We start from the raw sequence: 13944 nt of genomic DNA on the forward strand, positions 1-13944 counted from the left end.
AATTCACAAGGGGGGGAAGGAGGGGGACTAAACATCACTCCGGCATTTAAAGAAAGGGCGGGAATTTCCAGCCCGCCCCGTAACCATCAGCTACTATGCTCATAGGGTCGAGACCCATGACTAATCAAAGGAGGGAAAAGGCGTTGTCTGGATTGAGATGAAAATTCATCCTAAGGAGAGAAAGAAGCGATAGGTACTCAGTGCATCCTAAAACGTCCCCGGCAGCTATAAGCCTATAGCAGCATATCAAGGCTGGACCAGGGCAAACCTGATTCAGCCCTAACTATAACTCTGTCAAGAGGAAAGTCTTCAGTCGACTCTTAAATGAGGTGACTGTGTCTGCCTCCTGGACTGAAGGTGAAGCTGGTTCCATAAAGAGAAGCGATAACTAAAGGCTCTGGCTCCCATTCTACTTTTAAGACTAGGAACTACAAGTAGTCCCGCATTTAGTGGCGTAGCTCTCTAGTGGGGCAATATAATCTACAAGCTCCTTAAGATATGATGGAGCATCACCAATCAAGGCTTTGTAGGTTAAGAGAAGAATTTTAAAAGTGATTCTTGATTTTATGGGTAGCCAGTGCAGAGCAGCTAGTGCAGGAGTGATGTGATCTCTTTTCTTAGTTTTAGTGAGAACACGAGCTGCAGCATTCTGGATCAACTGGAGGGACCTAAGAGACTTATTAGAGCAGCCTGATAATAAGGAGTTGACTATAGAGACTTATAGAGCAGCCTGATAATAAGGAGTTGACCTAAGAGACTTATAGAGCAGCCTGATAATAAGGAGTTGCAGTAATCCAGTCTCGAAATGTGACGCGTGAACCAATTTTTCTGCATCTTTTTGAGACAAGATGTGCCTGATTTTTGAAATATTACGTAGATGAAAGAATGCAGTCCTTGAGATGTTCTTTACATGGGAGTTAAAGGACAAGTCCCGATCAAAGATAACGCCAAGATTCTTTACAGTGGTGTTGGATGCTAGGGCAATGCCGTCTACAGAAACCACATCACCAGATAATTGATCTCTGAGGTGCTCAGGGCCGATTAAAATTACTTCGGTTTTGTCTGAGTTTAACATCAAGAAGTTGCAGGTCATCCATGTTTTTATGTCTTTAAGACATGCTTGAATTTTACCGAGTTGGTTGCTCTCCTCTGGTTTTATCGATAGATATAGTTGAGTATCATCTGCATAACAATGAAAGTTTATGGAGTGTTTCCTGATAATATTGCCCAAAGGAAGCATGTATAAGGTAAATGAAATTGGTCCAAGCACAGAACCTTGTGGAACTCCGTGACTAACGTTGGTGGTTATCGAGGCGTCATCATTTACAAATACAAACTGAGATCGATCTGATAAATAGGATTTAAACCAAATTAGTGCCGTGCCTGAAATGCCAATCGACTGCTCCAGTCTCTGTAACAGGATGTCATGGTCAATGGTGTCGAATGCAGCACTAAGGTCTAACAAGACCAGGACAGAGAGGAGTCCTTTATCTGCTGCCATTAAGAGGTCATTTGTAATTTTCACCAGTGCCGTCTCGGTGCTGTGGTGTTTTCTAAATCCTGATTGAAATTTCTCAAATAAACTATTATGATGTAGAAAGTCGCACAACTGATTTGCGACCACTTTCTCAAGGACCTTGGAGAGGAAAGGGAGGTTAGAGATCGGTCTGTAGTTAGCCAACACCTCTGGATCCAGAGTGGGCTTCTTCAGGAGAGGTTTAATAACAGCCACTTTGAAGGAGTGTGATGCGTGGCCTGTTAGCAGAGACACATTGATAATATCTAATAGAGAGCTGCCAATTAAAGGCAAAACGTCTTTAAGCAGCCTCGTCGGGATGGGGTCAGAGACAGGTAGAGGTGTTCGAAGTAGAAACCGTTGAAGATAATTGGTCACGGTTGATGGGAGAAAAGCCATCCAAATATACACCAGGGCATACAGCGGTTTCCAAGGCCATTCCACTTGAGGACAGATTGCCACTGGTTAAGGGCAAGAGATTATTAATCTTGTCCCTAATAGTTAAAATCTTTTCATTAAAGAAGTTCATAAAGTCATTACCACTAAGGTTTATAGGAATGCTCGGCTCCACAGAGCTGTGACTCTCTGTCAGCCTGGCTACAGTGCTGAAGAGAAACCTGGGGTTGTTCTTATTTTTCTCTATTACTGATGAGTAATAGGCTGCTCTGGCATTACGGAGGGCCTTCTTATAAGTTTTAAGACTATCTCGCCAAACTAAGCGGGATTCTTCGAGATTAGTTGAACGCCATATGCTTTCAAGCTTTCGTGACGTTTGCTTCAGTTTGCGGGTCTGAGGGTTATACCAGGGAGCAAACCTCCTCTTCCTCACTATCTTCTTCTTCAGAGGGTCCATCGAGTTCAGTGTCATTCTCAGAGAGCCTGTGGCACTGTCAACAAGATGATCAATCTGGGACGGACTAAAGTTAGACCAGGAGTCCTCTGTTTTATTGAGACGTGGTATCGAATCAAATGCAGAAGGAATCGCTTCTTTAAATTTAGCTACAGCACTGTCAGTTAGACATCTGGTGTAGAAACTTTTGACTAACAGAGTACACTCCGGTAGTATAAATTCAAAAGTTATGAGGTTGTGGTCTGACAGAAGAGGATTCTGTGGGAAGACCTTCAAATGCTCAATGTCAACGCCATAGGTAAGAACAAGATCAAGCGTGTGGCCAAAGCTGTGAGTGGGTTTCTGTACTCTCTGGCAGAAGCCAATCGAGTCCAACAAGGAGATGAATGCAGCACTAAGGCAATCATTATCAACATCCACATGGATATTAAAATCTCCTACAATAATAACTTTATCAGTTTTAAGAACCAAACTTGATATAAATTCTGAGAATTCAGATATAAACTCTGAATATGGACCTGGTGGCCGGTGCAGAATCACAAATAGAATTGGCTGTAGTGTTTACCAGGTTGGATGTGAGAGACAAAGAACAAGGCTTTCAAATGAGTTGTAGTTTAATTTAGGTTTAGGGTTTATTAATAGAGTCAAAGATGGCTGCTACTCCACCTCCTCGACCGGTGCCTCGAGGAATGTGAGTATTAATATGACTTGGAGGAGTCGATTCATTTAGGCAGACATATTCTTCATGGCTCAGCCAGGTTTCAGTTAGACAACATAAATCAATGTGATTATCTGATATTAAATCATTTAGTAACACAGCATTAGATGACAGAGATCTAATATTTAGGAGACCACATTTAATAGTCCTGTTTTGTTGCACTGCTGAAATAATGGTGTTAACTTGAATAAGGTTATTGTGTACGACTCCTCTTCTGCTTTCTTTTGATAGAATTAATTTAAGTTTAAGTGGCCGTGGGACAGACACAGTCTCTATGGAGCTCTGGGAGGACTGGGTGAGAGGGGGGGAGGCCCCGGGGGAGGGATGTGCTATGGGGGACACTGGGTGACAGGGGCGTGGGGCTCCTCTGTTTCTGCTTTATGACATTAACCCTGCGTTGTCACAGATATGGCTGTCCGTTGATCAACGTGGTCATGTGGTCAGAAATGAGACGCGCTCCGTCCAACGTGGGATGGATGCCGTCTCTCCTCATCAGGCTTTCCCCAGAAAGTCTTCCAGTTGTCTACGTAGCCCACATTATTCGCTGGGCACCTCGACAGCCAACAGTTGAAAGACGACATTCGACTATACAATTCGTCTGTCTGCAAATTTGGGAGAGGGCCAGAGAAAACGACGGTGTCCGACAACGTCTTGTCATAAGCACACACGGATTCCACATTAATTTTAGTGACTTCCGAGCGGCGGACTCGGGCGTCATTACCACCGGCGTGTATTACAATCTGACTGTATCTCCGCTTGTCCTTAGCCAGCAGCTTCAAACCAGACTCCACGTCGCCCGCTCTGGCCCCCGGGAGGCACACGACTGTGGTCCGCGGCTTCGCTAACGTCACGTTCCTGACAATCGAGCTCCCGATAACCAGGGTGTGTTCCTCAGTGTGTCGCTGAGCAGGGAAAACCGGTTGGAAACGTGAAGTGGTTGGTGCACAGCGGGCTTCTGTATAGACTTACTACTCCTGCGAACAGTTACCCAACCACCCGGCTGCTCGGGGACCACCGGAGAACAGCTAGCAGCTGACTGTAGCTCCGCGCCGGCTACGGGAGAGGGCGGGCTAACTAGCATAGCTGTCTGAGCTTCGATGGCGCGGAGCCGTGCATCTAACCCACTTAGACCTACCTCCAACCTAGCAAATAAACTACACTTGTTGCATGTATCGTTATCATTAAGGGAGGCAGAGGGATAACTATACATGAGACACACTGAGCAAGAGGAGCGGGAGGGAGAGAAGAAGAAGTCATGCTCGCTGCTGAGCTGGCAACCGGAGCTTACCGGAAGAGTGAGATGATGCGTTACAAAACAAGACACCAGTAGATATAAAATTTCGACGCGTCCGGTGTGAACACACCATTAGACCTCCAGCAGACCCTCTGTGGGGAGTGCATGTTGTCCCCGTGTCTGCATGGGTTCTCTCGGGGTTCTCCGGGTTCCTCCCACAGTCCAAAGACTACGGCCAATTTAGAGTCATCAATTATAACCGTAGCAGAAGGAATGAACCGGTCCAGGGTGAACCTGGCTAGGGGGAACCCGGCTAGTGTGAACCCGTCGTGGGGGAACCCGGCTAGTGTGAACCTGGCTAGGGGGAACATGGCTAGTGTAAACCCGGCTAGTGTAAACCTGGCTAGGGTGAACCTGTCGTGGGGGAACCCGGCTAGGGGGAACCTGGCTAGTGTAAACCCGGCTAGTGTAAACCTGGCTAGGGGGAACCTGGCTAGTGTAAACCCGGCTAGTGTAAACCTGGCTAGGGGGAACCCGGTGTTAAGTTGTAATAGTTTATTTTGATAACATCTGCAGAGGTCTTATGTTTTAAATTAATACATATAGAAAGATATTATAGAAAATATTAGGGAGAATATTGATATTGTTATTAATGTATTATGAAGCATAGGGGTAATGTTTACTCTATGCAAATGTAAATGGCAAGAATTAATGTATATTGCATGAGAGTGACTGTATGTTAGTATTATAGATTGACGAGGCCGGTTGAATTCCGTGAAGTGACTTACAATAACAGACTTTTATTGTGAAAGTGATTTTAATGCAGACAATAACAAGTTGGGACTCTTATTGTGAAAGCGACTGGACCGGAAGTGACGTTTCGACCAGGGGCCGGAGGAGTATGAATCTCCGTGTCTCAGAGAGACCGCCCTCTTTCTACAGGTATCGGCGAGGCCGCAAGGCTGAGCTCCCGGGAGGAGCCGGGACACGAGGAAGAGCGCCTTAAATGTTTTTTTACACTTCATGCCATTAAATGTTGATAACTTTATCTACGCGCGTCCGGAAGCCTGTTTTCCATCATCTGCGAAGTGCCCAGTTTCAGAATACTCTACAATTTGGAAACCACGAAAGGCGAAACTGTTTGGGCCAACGTCGATTACGGGACTAAGGACGCGTTCCTGCGGTGAGTAGCTCGCGTTAAGGAATCGAACTATTTATGCCGTCAGAACACGACGGGGCACAAGCCCGCGGGAAGAGTTTAACAAACGTTTGACGCTGTGTGTGTTTTGTGTTTTATGTGTGTTTGTTCCAGTCGCGTTTTGCATGTTCTGCACGTCTTGTGGCACATTTACGCGTGCACGTCTCTCACGTTTGGCCCGCGTGGTTGGTCGCACGTTGTTAGCGTCGCTGATGTATAGTCGTGTGTGCGCGATTGTGTGTGTTTGTGTTATTCTGTAGACTCTTTCCACGTCGTCTTTTTTCCGTTGTTCCTTGTGTTATTGTAGAGATTTTTTCAACGTCCAGTCTCTTTTCACGTCTTTCTACGTGTTATCTTGTGTGTGTGAGGCCTTGTTGTTGTGTGTGTGGCCACGTGGTGTGTAGCCTGGGTGTACTCTTATCACCGGGTGTGTCGCTGTTGCAACAGCGTTTGTGTGTTCTTCACGTTTATTTATTTGCATGTTTTTTGTCATATTGTGCGTTCCTTGTTGTTCGTTTTGTCCGTAGCATGTTTTTGTATCAAGACTTGTGGCTAGTTGATGTGCATGAGAGCTAATACTTCAAGGCAGGACCACTTTCGTGGCTATCTAATTGCCAGTGTAGATGTTCGGGTCTTTCGCTGACAATTCTGATAAGTGTACAAGTTTCTTGGCAGTTCGTGGGAACGGATCATCACCCCCCATTGTGGCCAGTAAGGGAGACTGTACATTAGCTTGGTAGTTTGGCGCACACAGTAAAATCGGACGAAGACGACGCGGGGTCTCACTAAGACCACGCTAGATATCTAATATAATATCCTAAATTAGTGCGTGAACGTTGCTATTTACGAGATTAAAATTATCTAACGTAAACTTGGCGGACGTCGGCGAACGTCGCAGTTACAAGATCATTAGACCACATAAATCAGTTGAGTTGCCCGTGTCTGTGGTTATAGCCGATTCACAAAGGGGACCCTCTGGATATACTTGGATGCAAGAAGTACAGCGTGTTTTTTGTTTGTCCTGTTTTAAATCCACCATTTTGAGCACCCTGAGAAGAAGGGACATTTGGTCCTTTGTTCGACCACATGGTCGGGGGTTGGAAGACATTTACATAAGTTAGGACGCCATTACACATTCGAGGTGGCGCCTACTACTGCTTGTGGAAGGAGGCGTGCTAAGGATTAACTGTTGAATAGAGAGTTTCTTGTTTTTTTTATTAATATTGCCATTTTTGGATTTCAGTGGATTGCTTGATTTCTCATTATTGCCTGTTTGTGGAGTGGTTTGTGTTTTATCAGTTGCCTTTGACAGATTGACGATTTTTGAGTTTCAATTATTGACGTTTGCCTTGTGTTATTGATTTATCATTTGCTTTTCCGTACATTGGCGTCTTTGGATTTCTGCAGTTGGTTTATTCATGATTGGCAGTGTTGCTTAAATTAACAGCTTCTCCCATTTCACAGAAAATATAACATTTGATTCATTGGTTAGAATAACACCTTTTTCCCATATGTTGATGGTTAACATTTTCCCCCATTTTTAAATTACTATTTATACTGTTAAATTTCACTGTATAACTGTATTGTTTACCTAATTTGTATTTTTCCCAACTGCACCGCACCCACAATTAGACACATAGTGTAGAATAAATTGTCTTTCAATTTCTTTAGAAAAATCGATTTATATGATTTTTTGAATGATTTTGATCTGAAATTGTTTTGGTTTTTTCTGTGCTCTACATTTACATTTCCTTACATATATTAAGCCTATCAGTACCTGATCCCTTTAACAATGTCAGAATCAACGTCAATCAACACCCCTGTCGCTTGGATAGAGAACGTTCTCTACGCTGCCATGAATATGGTGGAGAAAGCCGACAGACTGCACCACTACAAGAAGCTGAGGAAGCACGTACAGGAATGGTATGCAGAGGGTTTACTGGATATAACAACCCTGGAGGGGCCCACCGAAGAACAGAAACTTACACTTATGAGAGTGCTTAAACTCCGCGTCAAAGCAGCAGAAGACCAGAAGCAAGAGAAGAAGTGGTTCCGATCCCGACCAGCAGAGAGCGCCAAAGCCAATGACGCTGTGGTGCAAGCGAGACGTCTGCTGCATGGTATGGCAATCCATGCGGACACCAAAGCAAGGCAGCTTCAAGCCCAGCAGCAAGGAACAGCAACCCCGAACGTCCCCAAAGAAGAAGCTCCCCTGACTGGAACCTGGATCAGAACTGGACTGGATAAAGAGGCAGCCCCGGAACCAAGCCAATCAAGACCGGCCCCCACCCCCTCCATTTACCCCAAACTAGAGCAGTACCCTCCCCCATACGCCAATGGCACACCTAGGAGAGATGCCCCCCACCTTATGGCCCCAGTAGTTGAACTCAAAGGAGGCAGAGTTGAGTTTGAGTACAGCACAGACCCTACTGCAGACAGCACAGACACCACAGACCTACGTAGCATGGTCAGACAGCTGCAGAAGGATTTAGCTGAGTCCAGGACAAGGGAGCAACAGCGAGAGGAGGGAGAAAGAGTTAGACATCAGGAAGAGGAGAGACAGAAAGTTATAGTACGTGAGAAACAGATGGAAGAGGAGAGGAGAGGAGATACGAGGAGAGGCAGAAAGTTGAAGAAAGTCGGAAAAGAAAGGAAGAGATGAGAAGAGAAGAGGAGAGGAGAGACGAGGAGAGAGAGAAAGAGGAGGAACGTGGATATAGGAGGAGAGATGAGCAACAGCTTCACAGGAGAGAACAGGCAAGAAGACTCAGGGAGGAGAGGGAGTCACAGCTGATGAACTCTTCACAGATTGACATTTGGAGTGCAGACAGCGATAGCACACCACAATTAACACCCAGAAAGGTTATTCAAGAGGAATTGCCCCGCCATCCCCTGCTCAGCCCAGAGCCCAGCCACAGAAAGCACTGGAAGCTAGATGCAATCGAGAGAACTCCTTTTCCCCCATTAGTGCTGCATCGAGCCCCACCCCCAGTACAGACCCCCCAGCCCCATCCTCCAGCCCATCAAGATGTCCCGATGTTTAGAGCTCCCCAGCCCCATCCTCCAGCCCAGCAAGATGGCTCGATGCTTAGAGCTCCCCAGCCCCACCCCCCGTTCAATTCAGTTTATTTGTATAGCCCAATTTCACAAATTACAAATTTGTCTCGGAGTGCTTTACAATCTGTACACATAGACATCCCTGCCCCAAAACCTCACATCGGACCAGGAAAAACTCCCAAATAACCCTTCAGGGGGAAAAAAAGGGAAGAAACCTGCAGGAGAGAACAGACGAGGATCCCTCTCCAGGATGGACAGAACAATAGATGTAATGTGTACAGAAGGACAGATTTAGAGTTAAAATACATTCAATGAATATGACAGAGTGTATGAATAGTTCATAGTAGGCATATTCCACGATGGAGACCTCCACGATCCATCAGGCAGATGGCGGTGGGGAGGAGAGGGCGGAGTCTCAACAGTGGGCGGAGTCTCAACAGGACAGTGGCGCAGTCAGGAGCAGGAATTCCACGACCCAGACCTCGATGATCCATCAGCAGATAGGATCTATGCCGTCTCATAGGGTCCGATGACCCCATGAGACGTGAAGTCAAAAGGACTCCGGGAGAAAGCAGAGTTAGTAACGTGTGATTGAGAGATGAAAATTCATCCTTAAGGAGAGAAAAAGAGGAGATAGGTACTCAGTGCATCCTAAAACGTCCCCCGGCAGCTATAAGCCTATAGCAGCATATCAAGGGGCTGGACCAGGTGAACCTGATTCAGCCCTAACTATAAACTCTGTCAAAGAGGAAGGTCTTAAGTCTACTCTAAACGAGGTGACTGTCTGCCTCCCGGACTGAAATTGGAAGCTGGTTCCATAAAAGAGGAGCTTGATAACTAAAGGCTCTGGCTCCCATTCTACTTTTTAAGACTCTAGGAACTACAAGTAGTCCCGCATTTAGTGAGCGTAGCTCTAGTGGGCAATATGGTACTACAAGCTCCTTAAGATATGATGGTGCATCACCAATCAAGGCTTTAAGAGAAGAATTTTAAAAGTGATTCTTGATTTTACTGGGAGCCAGTGCAGAGCAGCTAGTGCAGGAGTGATGTGATCTCTTTCTTAGTTTTAGTGAGAACACGAGCTGCAGCATTCTGGATCAACTGGAGGGACCTAAGAGATTTATTAGAGCAGCCTGATAATAAGGAGTTGCAGTAATCCAGTCTTGAAGTAATGAACGCGTGAACCAATTTTTCTGCATCGTTTTGAGACAAGATGGGCCTGATTTTTGAAATATTACGTAGATGAAAGAATGCAGTCCTTGAGATTTGCTTTACGTGGGAGTTTAAGGACAAGTCGATCAAAGATAACGCCAAGATTCTTTACAGTGGTGTTGGATGCCAGGGCAATGCCGTCTACAGAATCCACATCACCAGATAATTGATCTCTGAGGTGCTCAGGGCCGATTAAAATTACTTCGGTTTTGTCTGAGTTTAACATCAAGAAGTTGCAGGTCATCCATGTTTTTATGTCTTTAAGACATGCTTGAATTTTACCGAGTTGGTTGCTCTCCTCTGGTTTTATTGATAAATATAGTTGAGTATCATCTGCATAACAATGAAAGTTTATGGAGTGTTTCCTGATAATATTGCCCAAAGGAAGCATGTATAAGGTAAATAAAATTGGTCCAAGCACAGAAACTTGTGGAACTCCGTGTTTAACGTTGGTGGTTATCGAGGCGTCATCGTTTACAAATACAAACTGAGATCGATCTGATAAGTAGGATTTAAACCAAATTAGTGCCGTGCCTGAAATGCCAATCGACTGCTCCAGTCTCTGTAACAGGATGTCATGGTCAATGGTGTCGAATGCAGCACTAAGGTCTAACAAGACCAGGACAGAGAGGAGTCCTTTATCTGCTGCCATTAAGAGGTCATTTGTAATTTTCACCAGTGCCGTCTCGGTGCTGTGGTGTTTTCTAAATCCTGATTGAAATTTCTCAAATAAACTATTATGATGTAGAAAGTCACACAACTGATTTGACCACTTTCTCAAGGATCTTGGAGAGGAAGGGGAGGTTAGAGATCGGTCTGTAGTTAGCCAACACCTCTGGATCCAGAGTGGGCTTCTTCAGGAGAGGTTTAATAACAGCCACTTTGAAGGAGTGTGGTACGTGGCCTGTTAGCAGAGACACATTGATAATATCTAATAGAGAGCTGCCAATTAAAGGCAAAACGTCTTGAAGCAGCCTCGTCGGGATGGGGTCCAAGAGACAGGTAAACGTGTTAGAAGTAGAAACCGTTGAAGATAATTGGTCACGGTTGATGGGAGAAAAGCCCTCCAAATATACACCAGGGCATACAGCGGTTTCCAAGGCCATTCCACTTGAGGACAGATTGGCACTGGTTATGGGCAAGAGAATATTAATCTTGTCCTTAATAGTTAAAATCTTTTCATTAAAGAAGTTCATAAAGTCATTACCACTGAGGTTTATAGGAATGCTCGGCTCCACAGAGCTGTGACTCTCTGTCAGCCTGGCTACAGTGCTGAAGAGAAACCTGGGGTTGTTTTATTTTTTCTATTACTGATGAGTAATAGGCTGCTCTGGCATTACGGAGGGCCTTCTTATATGTTTTAAGACTATCTCGCCAAACTAAGCGGGATTCTTCGAGATTAGTTGAACGCCATATGCGTTCAAGCTTTCGTGACGTTGCTTCAGTTTGCGGGTCTGAGGGTTATACCAGGAGCAAACCTCCTCTTCCTCACTGTCTTCTTCTTCAGAGGGGCTATCGAGTCCAGTGTCATTCTCAGAGAGCCTGTGGCACTGTCAACAAGATGATCAATCTGGGACGGACTAAAGTTAGACCAGGAGTCCTCTGTTATATTGAGACGTGGTATCGAATCAAATACAGAAGGAATCGCTTCTTTAAATTTAGCTACAGCACTGTCAGTTAGACATCTGGTGTAGAAACTTTTGACTAACGGAGTACACTCCGGTAGTATAAATTCAAAAGTTATGAGGTTGTGGTCTGACAGAAGAGGATTCTGTGGGAAGACGTTCAAATGCTCAATGTCAACGCCATAAGTAAGAACAAGATCAAGCGCAGGCATGAGAATCCCTCACCTTTCGGCGAAATTCGCCGTTTTGAAACCAAAATAGGTGACTTACGTGAATCGTGTAGATCCGTAGAGTTTTTGTTTTGGGGTAGGGGGGGGGGGTCAATTGGCCGGCCGGCGTTTATGAGATTGGAGTGGGACACGGAGAAAATGTGGAGTGGTGCTCTTCGCAATAGAACATCTTTGATGGGACGTGTCGCGTCTCGGCCAATCAGCGTCAAGATGTCTTCAGCGTTTGGTGGTTTAGGTTAGCTTGAATGTTAGCTGCTACTTCTGCTGCTGTCACGCTGCACGGTGGAGCGATGCTAACAAAGTACCCGTACATTAAACACGATGCGATTTAGCATATTTTTAGTATCGATACTTAATTAAAAGAGCGATCAGAGCGCACGCGCTGCTCCGTGTCAAGCTGTCTGCGCACTCTGCGCAGCGCTCACAGCGAGGGGCGTTAAGTGGCGGAATTTTCGGCTTTAAAAATAAAAATAAAAAAAGATGCCGGAAGTGAAATGTTTAAGTTCAGTCTGTAAAGTTCTGTAACTACAGCTGCTCATCCTGATGAACTCTGTATCCTCTTGCCAGATACAGAACGGCCTCATAGTGTATAATCAATGCTATGATGGCTCCATGTCGTTTCATTCATATCTGGCTGTATTAATACTGTAACGGACTGAGGGAATGTTATGTTATAAATGTTATGTTCCGGATGTAAGTGAACGCCTCACGAGCTGGTAGCTGGGAGGCGTGTCTGTGATTGGACAGCGAGTGATGTTGTGTTGTGTGGTGTTGTGTTACGTCTCGTTCGGAGCAGAGCTATGACCCGGAGCAGACGTGAAGCTGGTTTGGAGGTTTTCACGGCGTTTTGCTGTGGTTTTGGCGTAGGCTACGGCCAACAGTAGCTTGTTCTATGTTCCTTGAATAAACACCCTATAAGCCATCTACGTCTCGTAGCGTGCCTGACCCAGGGTCGCTACATTTGGTGTCAGAAGTAAAACTTTCGCTATCATCAACATCGCCACGCGAGGTAGCAGCAGAGAAGCTAAGTGGCTAACGCTCGTCAACGGTGAGAAACATGACGTCGGGGAGCCGTCTCAAGATTAAGCGGGAAGGAGAAAGTGACGAGCGGAATTGGACGGCGCAGCCGGAGCCTGGCAGACGACGGAGCACCGAGAGCGGGTAAAAGAAATGACCGCTAGGATGGCTGCAGAGGCTGTGGCCACTCGGGCCGCGCCGGTGAGGGAAATGGCGGCCGTAGAGGAATAACTGCGGCCGCAGGAAGGGACATGACTGAGCACACGGAGACACGGAGAGAAGCTATTCCGTCCACAATAAAGACCCCCAGATATGACGGTAAATCCAACTGGGAAGCTTTTCATGCACAATTTGAACTATTAGCCCATGCCAGTAGATGGTCCACTGAAGTAAAAGCTCTCCAGTTAGCGATGTGCCTCACGGGTGACGCTTTATCAAGCCTGCTGCTGCTGAGTCCTGATGATCGGAGTGATTATGATGCACTAATTGGGGCTCTAAAGCGACGATTTGGACAATGCTCTGCCACTAGCCTGCTCCGCTCTGAACTATGCAGCAGACAGCGACGGCCAGAGGAGCCGCTGAGGGAGCTCGCTAATGACATTGAGGGGCTTGTTCACCGCACCTACGCCCACATGCCCCGTCCATCCAGAGTGAGCTCGCTTGGGACCATTTCCTCCAGGCCCTGCTGCCAGCTGACCTGCGCATCCAGACACTACTCGCTCACCCTGGGTCGCTCCAGGAGGCTTTGGAGTCAGCAACGGAGAGAGAGATGCTGTGTGCTGGCGCCATGGGTAAAGTGGTTGAAAAAGCACCAAAAGGGAGCGCTGCTTGTGAGACGGAAAGGGAGTTGGCGCAGCCTGCCTGGGTGGGGGAGCTAACCCAGCTAGTGAGGGCTGCCACTTCGAGAGATGAGAGGCAAGACAAGCCACGACCAAGAGTCTGCTGGGGGTGTGGCCAGCCTGGCCACCTGATCCGACACTGCCCCTGTTCCACCGCGAACAAGGGAAACGAGCCGGGGACCGCATAATCGGGACGATGCGGACCCCTGGCACTCTGTCCCAGCCCCCTCTAATTAACAAAGCTACGCAACAGTCCGACCAAATAAGGGCAACCAGACCACCGGAGGATTTTGATGGTCAGCTAGAGCGACTAGTGGTGCTGGGTCGAACATGGATAGGAGACTGTTGGTATGCAATGCTCACCATTGGAGGGACATGCTGCTCTGCACTGGTAGACACAGGTTCGTCAGCAACCCTGGTGAGGCCCGATGTGGTGACAAATGGAACT

Source organism: Pseudoliparis swirei, chromosome 23 (genome assembly GCF_029220125.1).
Source record: "Pseudoliparis swirei isolate HS2019 ecotype Mariana Trench chromosome 23, NWPU_hadal_v1, whole genome shotgun sequence".
NCBI classification, from domain to species: domain Eukaryota; kingdom Metazoa; phylum Chordata; class Actinopteri; order Perciformes; family Liparidae; genus Pseudoliparis; species Pseudoliparis swirei.